Consider the following 9,570-nt stretch of genomic DNA (forward strand, 5'->3'; position numbering starts at 1 on the left):
GATAGAGCAAGTGCTGCTGAAATGCATCTGGCAACCAACCAGTCCACAGCACACGATTGTGTTAACCCTGCGTGGAAATGAATCTGTGGGTCCAGAATCTTTAGGTAGGTTCAGCCTGATGCCTTTTATATTCCGTTATTTAAAAACAAACAAAGCTGCTCACATTCTGAAAAACAAAAAATGGGTTTGTTCCAATGATGCACTGGAAATGTTCGGTTGTTGTGTACGCTACCAGCTCTCGTATAATGTACTAACTGCCTGTTCTGAGTTCCATTCCACATCCCCTGTGAAGGGAAGAACACACGACCCCAAAGCTTTCCTGTTTTGAATATGTAGGAGCCCAAAGCAGTATTATGCTGGGATTGAATGTGGCTGAATGCGAACCACCTAATTGTATTTCCCAGGGAATGGCTTCAGAAGAACTCTACACAGCATCAGCCATCTAACAGTCACTCTAGTCAGGTAGGTGGAGGGAGGATTTCTTCCACTGAGCTTCCATTCAGTACATGCTTGCAGAGGCTAAATAAACAGCCTTAAATATGCTACACATAATAGTCAGACCTTTGACTTCTACCAACTGTCCCAGCTCAATTGAAGGGCAAAGGAGCTCTGAAGAATTGACACTAGGTAAGGAGCTGGTCAGTTGTGTAGTGTATTTCACACTGTTTGTATTTTGTGGATTATTCATGCACAAAGGGAAGCAGTTGGTCTCTGAGCGGAGCTCACTTTACCAGCTAGCCAACAGAAACCACTTGCTCCAACAGCAGCAGGTGTAAAAAGACTCCATAAACTGCCTTTGCACTCAAGAAAGAAAGGGCTAGGGCAGAGATGAATAAGTAATTTGGAGGCGGTGGGTCAATACACATCAGAGGTTTTTACCCAACAACCTGAGTAAAGAACCTTACTGGTGAGTGTGAGCACCAACCCGGGTAGAGCTGACACGGGCCACATGGTAGCTGCAGGGTGCATATTGCATACATACTTCAAGGCATTCAAGAGCGACTGGTGGTTTGTGAGTGGAAAAAATGAGTGAGTTGAGCCTTGGCCTTCAGCCAGAGATGCATGAGGCTTTGCCTGTAGCTCAGAGAGAACAGCAGGGAAATAAGAGTGATCTATGACTCCTGTGTTAGATTTGAGACCTATTGGCTCAGTAATCTCAAGGCAAAGGGTCCACGTTTCTGATGACGCTCGCCGTCTCGCTACAATGAGGAGACCCCTTTGAGCCTTCCGAGTAGGGGTAAGCAGGTGGTTTAATGTAGATTTCATCTTCAAGGTTTTATTGTAGGGTATTTCTAGTTCCTCATTAGTGCTTGAATAAACTGGAATAAATTAGTTTACTTTATGGTACCCGGAGGGGTGTTGCCTCTAATGTGGAGATAATAAAGAGACTATGAACTAATTTTCTTTGCTTTCAAGACAAACTAAGCAATAAACTGAGTACAGACAGGCAGTAGGGTGAGGGGAATAATCTTCCCTAATGAGGCGATACAAATAGCTGCATAGACCGTTAAACCTCAAGCAGCCACCATGCGCTAAACCAATGCTCGTGTGTGAGAGACGTCCAGCAGAGTAAATTAGAAAGGGAGCTGGTAGTTAGTGATGCCTTGTGTGTGTCCATGAGTTATTTGCTGAAGGATTGCTGCCCACTGGGTGCAAAATGGTTAAAAAAACTGCTCTCCGGTAGAGCCGGAGGCATGAGGGGTTTGTCATGTAACTGTCTGGGGCAGTCTGAATGAGTTGTTAATCAACTGGCTGAAGCCACTCGCATCAATAGAGGATCCAGAAAGACAATGGGAACCCCAGTGACTGATCAACTGACCCCTGCAACAGGAGACTCAAGCAGGTAGAACAGGTCAACTCTACAGGAGGAAGATAAGGGACCACGAGGTGACGAGACTAGAATAAGAGCTGGCTTGTGTAGAGACACGGGACCTCACTTAGGGCTGGAAGACAAAGGAACAGAGACAGAGAGAAGAAACTAAGATTTTTCCTTCAGCAGCACAGCTTGAGAGACCTGGCTTGGCCAACATGGACTATGTCTTAGCTTTTGCTTCTCTGTGCTAAGCTAAGAACTGCCTGGTGCTGTGTTCCAGCTGACTCATAAATCCTCCTCTGTTTTGAAAAGGCTGCCTGGGGTTATTGCAAATACTTACTATGGTGCATTGGTCCCTGGAGTGTGTAAAATCTCTGAACAGGAGGTAATCCCAGCGGAACTTGCTGGGCAGCGTTCACAGTGTGAAACGAGTGCTGAAGCCCAGAGGCTCAGTCATGGAGGCAGTGTGGCCATGGGGCCTAGCCTTAAGGAAAAGTGGGGGCCGCTTAGGGGTCTGGCACACTGAAGGTGTTTCTCCAAGGGACTGTTTAAAAGCTGAGATGCAATACAGATCCTATGGATCTGCAGCACCCCTATATTAAGGTTGCCCAATGCTTCCATTATGTTTCTTTCAGTGTGTGTGTGTGAGAGAGATAGAGACGCTGTAACACCTCCATGGTTTGCTGCAGGCTTTTGAAATCTGGCCGGAGAAAACCCTCAGGGATAAGAAATCCAATGAAATTTCATTAAAGTTTAGCCAACTGTTAAAAATCACCATTTGCCCCCCTCTCTCATTTGCATTTGGCAGCAGGCCTAAATAACTCACCCTAACATTGGGCAAGTTGTGCAATCTCTGTGATGTGGTTCCTCGTATGTAAAAGAAAGAGAATGCTTCCTGGTCTTACAGGCACGTTGTGAAGATACGACTTGTGAGGTGTTCTGATATCTTGGTGCTGGGTGTGTATAAGTACCTAGATCAGTGAATGACAAACAGAGAAGTTACATGACTTATGCAGGATTGTACAGTAAGTCTGTGGCAGATCACACAATAGGACCTAGGAGTCTTGTGTTATAATTATTAGACAACACTGCCAATAATTCCTGAGAGTGTAATACATATTTCTAACAGAATCCTATCGTGCTGCTAACCTGCTGGCAACTGTTCTTAGACATTGCGGTTTATTTTATTCCCTGCATATTCATCAACATCCATCTCAGATTTGGTTTGTATCATTTCTTGTATCAAAAATAACTTCAAGCAAAGATAGTGCTAGTCAAACTCCTGTCCGGGACAGTATTGGGTTTTTTTAAATAAGCAGTTATGAGCCAGCATGGGGCTTCCCTTAGTTGTTTGTTGCACGGGCATTAACACATTCCAGGGCGTGGTGCAGCCTCAGAAAGGACAATGTGCTGGGCAAAAGACTGAAACCTGGGTGTCTGCGGGGGAAGCATTTTGGAGTCAGCAGTTTCACCAGTGACTCACCTATGCTGCATAAGCAATTGCCCAAAGAGGCTTTTTGCTAAATAGTTGATGTTGTAATGCAGTACCTGGAGGAGTTTCTTTAAAATGGGCAGCAACCACCTAATGTCAACTATAAAGGAAGTAACAGGATGGTCAGGTGACTCATCTGTGCGTCAGGCAGACAAAGAACAACTTTATGGAGAACATAAAGGATAACTGGGCCGGAGGGGGGGACATACATGGGGCCAAAGGCATTTTTAGGGAACAGTTACAATGCAGATGTGATTGTTGCCTCAATGTATTTTATCTGATGAACACTTATTAGAAGCAGCATGATTCAATGGTCAGGGCACCTGACTTGGATTGAGGAGACATGGTTTCTATTCCTTGGCCCTGCCACTGACATGGGGGGGGTCACTTGCTGGACAAATCACTTCACTTCTCCTCCCTGTGCTCCTTTGCTCATCTGTAAAACAGGGACAATGCTTTCTCTGCAAAATACATCGAGATCTACAGCCGAAAAACCATCAAAGCTGCATGTTGTGAATACTATTGGACTGGGGAGGGGGACAGCTTCCTGTTCAGGATGGCTGGTTGACTGCCCACAGTGGACTCTTAAAGGTCCAGGTTTTCATGAACATCCCCAAACTGTTGTTTCTGCAGAACATGGTATCCTCCTTGGGGAGAAGGAGTTGTGCATGGCTATGTCGGTCTTTAAGATGCAGCTATGTGTGGGATGGGATGCAACAGTTATTTCATGCAAGGAGGGATGGCTACGATGGTAACCTCCAGTATACGCTAATGGACAGTAATATTAGTGTAATCACACGCATAATCTACCTCTTCGTCTGGAAGCTCTGAACCTAGGCACACATCACCTATTTCCTTAAACACGGAAAGAGTCTTTGCTCCCTATGGACAAGAGGACTGCACCTGTAAAGTTGTGATGTAGGCCTTGTCTACACTGGGGGAGTCTTGCATCAGTCTGGCTACACTGGTACAAAATCCCAGTACAGCTGCACTGCAATGCAAACTGACTTCCACTGGTGCAGCTTACCCCAGTGCAGCACGTGCCACTGCAAAACTCTGTACATGAAAAGCAGCAGGCAGACAGTTCACAGTTTTTTATGTAACAAAGGAACCTTTATTCCACCCTTGCTGTCACCATAGAATACAGGTGTCTGCTCTGCTCAGTGCCAGAGAATCTGCAGAGCTTTCAAGTCAATGTATTTTTGTCTTCTGGCAATCATTCTACTCAGGCAATCTGTTCTGAGCTAACTCCTTGTCCTCACAACCAGCAAAATTGAGCCATCTTTCACAAACGCGAGCACGCTCACACGGTGCTGCAAGGCCATGGGCATTATGCAAATCTCACAGCCGAGAAACATCAATTCACATTTCACCTAGCTCCAGTGTAATGCCTGGCTGCAGCTCCCAAGTGGTTAATGAAGACAGCTGTTCTTCAGTGTAAGGGACTGTTTTTTTCCAGAATCTTAGCAGACCACTGGACTTAAGAACAAAACTTAGATAAAATAATTATCTGAAATATGCAGGGCTGGGGTCTCCTGCAAAATGGACTCAAACTTAAGGGGATCACAAATGACACTTCACATGTATGGGTCTCCTGTTTGTTTTAAGCATCTGTAACATTGACCCCCATTCATTAAATCTCTCTTCTTTTGAATGTTTACAGGGGACCCAGTTAGGCAGTTGTAGGGTTTGCTGCAATTTCATCTGCATCTTTAGTAGTTCTGTGTCCCAGTTATGTTCCATTTGGTTTCAGACCTGTATGACCTGCCTATATTTAAAATGAACCTAGGAACAGATGATAAATTCTGTTACCCCACGCAGCTGAAGTTTTATGCAGATTCAAGGTGGTTAATTTGTACCCAGGTTGTAGTAGTGGTGTTTTGAGTTCACTGCTCTTCAGCCAATGGGTTTACAAGGAATAGGTTTCTAGAGGAGACTTGGTCTAGTGATTAGATCACAGGAGTAGAAGGACTGCTGAGTTTTGCTTCTGGCTCTGTTTTCCTGTGAGAGCTGGGGCAAGTTATTAAATCCCTCTCTGTATCAGTTTACTCATCTGTAAAATGAGAAGAGTTAAATCTCACCTTTGGGCAATACTTAATTGATGTTTATAAACTGAGCTGGGTGACTATCCAGCATGGAAAGTTTTTATTTTGTTAGGTTTGGTGGAGGGGAGGAAGGCGTGTGGTTGGTAGTTTGTTTGTTTGCTTGTTTGTTTTTAAATGTGCCCGTTTGAGTTCACAAAACTTCTGTGAAACTGGAGCAATATTAAAAGACATTGGGAAAATTTCTGTGAAACTTTACACATGCTGTTTTTTACTACTTAGAGACTGGCAAAAGCTCAAAGCCACCTTCACTTGGAAATATAGCCCAAGGATATGATGCAGAAGAGCCCATGTTCCATTCCCACCTCTGAAAAATGCTCCTTGATGCTGTTTTGCAGATTTAAACAGCACTTCACAAGCTTCAGTTAATTACACTTCGCTACCATTGCCCTCATTTCCCAGACAGGGAATATCAGGCTCCAGGAAGTCAGAGTCTATAGTCTAGCAGATTAGCGACAGGACAGGGCACCAAGAGAGGTTCTAATCCTGGCTGTGACTGGAGCTAGTCAGAAAAATTTGGAGTAAACATTTTTTTCATCTGAATTTGCCGATTAGTCAAAATTGAAACATGCCTGGGACTGTCGATTTTCAACAAAATTCTGATGCAAACAGGGATGCTTCCAATAGAACCCTGCCTGGTTTGCTGCCAGCTTGCCTGCCCAGCTTCTCAGCAGCCTGCATCATGTGTTGATGGAGCTGAGAACCTGAAGCCCTGGGAATCCTGGCTTACATGATCATTGCTTCTTAGCAGCCTGGGCTCCCAGGGTCCCCCAGTCTGGGGTAGCATCTCCCTAGGCAGACTGCCCCAGAGCAGGGACTTACCCATACAGCTGAGGACAGAATTTCCATTTAACCAAAGATTTCAACAGTCTCCATTTTCATTCGCAATTGGAATGAAACCAAATCTCCAACTCCTCCATGAAATGGATTTCCATTGTCCACCAAGTTCTGATTGCAACATTGACTTGCATTATGATCACAGATACATCACTCAGCCTGGGTTCCCTAGCTAACATCTAGAGGACTAAGTATGGGACAGGGAGGCGAGACGGGTTCTAACCTCGTAGTGATATTGGCTTGCAGTCTGATCATAAACACATCCCTTAACTTTAGCCTGGGTTTTCCTGTCTATAAATGAAAACAGTGATATTTCACTTAGTTCATAGGTGCATTGTGAAGCCAGCCAGGGACAGGCGTGAATTAGACCTCTCCCAGTTAATCTTCTGATCAATAACTTTTGCATAGCACTTTCTCCTGATTCTTCAACTATCACAAGTATGAATGTGGGGGCAAAAATGTCCCCATATCTTGGGCTGAGGTGGACATCCAAACCTTTGAGAGAAAGCAAAATCATACAAAACAGGCAACAATCACTGCATGATTTTTTGTAGACACTTCTTGCCGCAGTCAGCCAGCTCTATGCTGCAGTCCTCAAATGGAAAATGGTGCCAGATCACTGCAGAGAAACTGCAGCTGTTGTCCAAGATGAGGTGCTGTGGTGGGAGCCACTGCTAGCATGGCGGAGTATAATGGGACAGCGGGATCTTAGATAAAATAAGCACATACATGGATGCATGGGGCCTGCTGCCAAAAAAAAAAAGATTTAATTAGAATTTCCAGCAGCCATAAAGATAATCAGATTAGCCCTCAGATGCCTAATAATTATTGTATTCCTGAAGAAGCAGCAGCTTCATAATCTATCTCTGTAATTTAAGTACTACTTATTACACTTTGCATTCGCCATGGTGTGCTAGCTTTTAAAATAAGCAAGTCCCCATGAAGTCTATATTCTCATGTTGGACCTAGCCACAAGCTTGAGCATTTGAGTTTAATTAGGGCTAAATAATAGCATAGCATAGCAACCTCTGCATTTCCCGAGTCTAGATTTATAAGCATGCGTGTTCATGCTGAAAGGGCTGTTGTCATTTTCAAACTTGTGAATGGCAAGAGTGTTACTATTTACTCCTCGTGTGGGTGTGGATGTCTGTGCAGTGCGGTGGGATATGGTCACTAACAAAAGCAGGGGTATGATTTCAAATGTTGGTTTCACTGTCCGGTCTCCAGTTCTGGTTTGCTAATTGGAATTAGTTCATGTGCAAGTAGCATTTGTGTGTAGGCCAGATAAAGCTGGGACTGTGTGCTATGAGCAGGTAAAACTAGAGACAGTGGGAGAGAGGTTTTTTTCAAAGGGTCTAAAAATGACTTAGGACACCAGTCTCATGGAAAATCAGTGGGATGTGTGCTCCGAAGGCCTGATCTACACACAGTTTTTGTACTAATAGCACTGGTGGGTAGGAGGGGCTGATTTTTTTTAACCAATGTAGTTATGCAAGTACCACTTGTAGCATGGCTGCAATTGTATCAGAATAAAGGTACCTTATACTGGTATAATGATGATGATGATGATGATACCTAGTGCTGCTATAGCACTTTTCATCAGTACATCTCCAAGCACTTTACAAAGGAGGTCAGTATCATCATCCCCATTTTACAGAGGGGGAAATCGAGGCACAAGGAGGGGAAATGACTTGCCCAAGGTCACTCAGCGGATCGGTAGCAAAGCTAGGAAAATATATTGGCATAAGCACATTTATACAGATATAACTGCATCCACAGTCAGAGGCAGATTAAGATTCCTTGGGGCCCTGGGCACCAAGAACTTGTGCACACACACATCCCAGTTCCACACCCCTTGCCACTGGGCCCTGCTCCCTACTCCTTCTCTACCCCTGCATCTCCTGAGCCCACGCCCTCAGCCAGGCCAGAAGCTGGAGACAGCCCATGTTAAAAGCTACCTGGGAAAACTTGTATTTTGGTACCCCATCACCCCTAGCCCCTGTGGGCTCACCACCCTCCCTCACCCCTGGGTCCCAGGGGCTCCCACGCAGCCCTTAGGGCCCAGCTGCCTCCCCGACCCCTGCAGTGTTTAGTTTGTATTGAAAGAGAGGCCGGGGCTCAGCCCAGTGCAAATTAAGCAGTGACTGGGCTGCCAGAGAAAGATGTGAACAAACTGGAGTCCAAAGGAGAGCAGCAAAGCAAAGAGGTTTAGAAAACAGGACCCACGAGGAAAAGTTGAAAGACTTTGGCATGTTTAGTCTTGAGACAAGAAGACGGAGGGGCATAGGCAGCAGGTATAAGCGGCCAAGGGAGGCTAAGCCTCCCCAAACAGCCTACCCGCTGCCTTTGGAGCATGCCGCTGCTGAAAGGGTGGGCCCCTGGCTGTGGCCCCACCCACACTTTGCCCCGAGGCCCCAGTCCCGTGTGTGCTCTTCAGCCCGAGGCTCTACCTCTGCCTGTCCCCACCCTGCTCGCAGGGGAGCCTTGCCAGGGTTGGGGTGGGAGTGTGAGGAGGCACACCAAGCAGTGAGCGGCTGGCGGGCGGCCAGGGGAAGGGGCAAAGAGGCATGTGAGCAGCCAGCTGGCTTGGCTGGCCAACAGGCATGTTGGGGCTTGGGGCGGGGGGAGCAAAGAGGTATATGCAGCAGGTGCAGGGCAGCCAAGAGAGGAGACGCAAGTGGCAGGTGGGCGGGGGTCCAGGGAAGGGGGTCAAGTGGGGCATGGTTGGGGCTTCAGGGGGAGAAGGCTGAGCGGGGGGTACGGGGGGGGCAGGCCTCAGAGTGGGGCCACAGTCCAGGCACAGGTGGCCTCCCAGAATGGAGGAGTCATGTGCTGCTCATGCTGAGGGGGGAACTGGATAGCAATCTTCAAATATGTAAAAGGCTCTTGCAAAGAGGCTGGTGCTCAGTTGTTCTCCATGTCCACTGAAGGCAGGACAAGATGTAATTGACTTAGTTTGCAGCAAGATAATTTTAGGTTTTATTTTTAGGAAAATCTTTCTAACTAACAGGATATTTAAGAACTAAAACAGGACAGGGATGCTGGGAAATCCCTGTCAGTGGAGGCTTTTAAGACCAGGTTAAACAGCCACCTATCAGGGATGGTCCCAGTATCCTGCCTCCACATGGTGGGATGGCTTAGCTAATCCCTTCAGGTCCCTTCCATCCCAGCATTCATCATAATAATTGGAGATATACCTATCTCCTAGAACTGGAAGGGACCTCAAAAGGTCATGGAGTCCAGCCTCCCTGCCTTCACTAGCAGGGCCAAGTACTGATTTTTGCCCCAGATCCCTAAGTGGTCCCCCCTCAAGGGCTGAGCTCACA

The sequence above is a fragment of the Gopherus evgoodei genome, chromosome 6 (assembly GCF_007399415.2).
Source record: "Gopherus evgoodei ecotype Sinaloan lineage chromosome 6, rGopEvg1_v1.p, whole genome shotgun sequence".
Taxonomy (NCBI): Eukaryota; Metazoa; Chordata; order Testudines; family Testudinidae; genus Gopherus; species Gopherus evgoodei.